The sequence below is a fragment of the Rhipicephalus microplus genome, chromosome 8, assembly GCF_043290135.1.
Source record: "Rhipicephalus microplus isolate Deutch F79 chromosome 8, USDA_Rmic, whole genome shotgun sequence".
NCBI lineage: Eukaryota > Metazoa > Arthropoda > Arachnida > Ixodida > Ixodidae > Rhipicephalus > Rhipicephalus microplus.
Genome location: NC_134707.1, coordinates 75434651 through 75436469, shown reverse-complemented (window position 1 = coordinate 75436469; position 1819 = coordinate 75434651). Strand labels below are relative to the sequence as shown.

Below are 1819 nucleotides of genomic sequence, written 5' to 3'. Positions count from 1 at the left end.
GGATTTTTATATTGCGAAGCTTTTCTTAATCAAATTCAGCGAGTTTGACCACATCTATCTATCTATCTATCTATCTATCTATCTATCTATCTATCTATCTATCTATCCATAGCCTCCTTTATTTTCTGTGCCTGCGCTTTGCCGCCGGGATCAAAGGGAGCCGACCGTCAGGCTGAGTTCCCGCAATCACCACCAGGCGGCGCTGCCTTCCCAGAACTGACAGAGCCTGTTCACTGACTCCGGTGCTACCGCCGGCACTGACGGGTGGGTCCTTCGTTGCGCGTTTGTAAGCGCGGCAAGCTTAAAAAACAAAAGTGTGATACCACTCCCGTGTGCCACTTAAATATTTAGGAGAGAACATATGCAAGAGAGAAAGAATAAGTACGCAAGATAGCACATTGAACAGAACACCATATCTTCAAGGAAACGGTAGAGAAACTTGTTTATTGCGTATTAATTCATTCGCAACCTGCGGAAACGAACAAGAGGGCGTCGATCGAAACGTTCCTCACACGCACACAGTCTGACGAGCTTTAGTACCCTCGTTGACACTGTTCACAAGCAGCAATCACAATTTTAGCAATCACAATTTTTTTTTTCTGATCGCCGCGTCACTTCTCGGGGCTTTTGTCGAAGGCTGCAAGTAGCGCGGATATTCTTCGAATACGCTAGGCACCGCACCTTTCATAAGCCTTCGTGTTTTACATCCTTGCTTAAAATCAGAAGCAGCGAAATGACGACTGCACACGGTTGAGTAGCAGGAAGTGATGTTCGGCGTCCAATTGTCTCGTTAAATGACTTTTATCCACTTTTGCCGCAACTCCTCGTCGCTTGGAATTTCGTGGAATGAAATTCCTACTTCCTTCTTTTTGCTTGAAGACTTGCAACCGGGCACGCAACAGTACGCCATCGCACCTGACGCGGGTCATCACAGCCGAATGAACCACGGAGACTTGTGTGCGTAGGCCGCTGCACGAGACAGAAACGAGAGAAACCGTAAACTAACATTCCTGATTACTTAGCGGAATTCGCTGATAGGTGCGCGGAAAAGCCTCACGAGAAAGAAGCGCGAAAAATGATAGCAAAGCATAAAACCGGCCCTGCAAACACGAGGTGCAAACGACGTTGTTTGTTTACACGCACTCACTTATTGCCGCGTGTCATCTGTTCACGCAACACAATGAAACAACAGTTAAATATCATACTTGCTGAAAGTACTACGCTGCGAAGATAGGTGCGCGGAAAAGTATTGCCAGAAAGAAGCGCGTAAAATGATAGCCGCGCTTGACAACGGCCGTGCAAACGCGGGGTACAAACGACGTTGTTTGTTTATACGCACTCAGTTAATGCCGCGTGTCATCTGCTCACGCAACACAATGAAGCAACAGTTACAATTATACTTGCTGAAAGTACTACGTACCGTTTTGGTCGCAAATAATTGGTGTTGCAAACGTATGCGACACGAACAAAGGTTTCCTGTAGATGCGTCGCCGCGGCTGAATGCGCCGACTCGATTCTGGGATGCGAGCGCCCCTGGCGGACAGCAGACGCAAAAAGAGAGGAGGATGCGGGAGGCGGCCGAACGGGCCCGGCGGACTGACTGCGCGGGCACAGAAAATAAAGGAGGCTATGATCTATCTATCTATCTATCTATCTATCTATCTATCTATCTATCTATCTATCTATCTATCTATCTATCTATCTATCTATCTATCTATCTATCTATCTATCTATCTATCTATCTATCTATCTATCTATCTATCTATCTATCTATCTATCTATCTATCTATCTATCTATCTATCTATCTATCTATCTATC

At 46.0% G+C, this 1819-nt stretch overlaps 1 long non-coding RNA gene across 1 annotated transcript; it reads right to left on the bottom strand.

Annotated features, from left to right (window-relative positions):
* Positions 1-417: 417 nt before the first annotated feature.
* Positions 418-1496, bottom strand: LOC142768617 (uncharacterized). The gene is made up of 2 exons (XR_012885361.1): positions 1421-1496; positions 418-969 (listed from the first exon to the last, which is right to left on the bottom strand). It is a non-coding gene; the product is annotated as an uncharacterized LOC142768617 (long non-coding RNA).
* Positions 1497-1819: the final 323 nt, after the last annotated feature.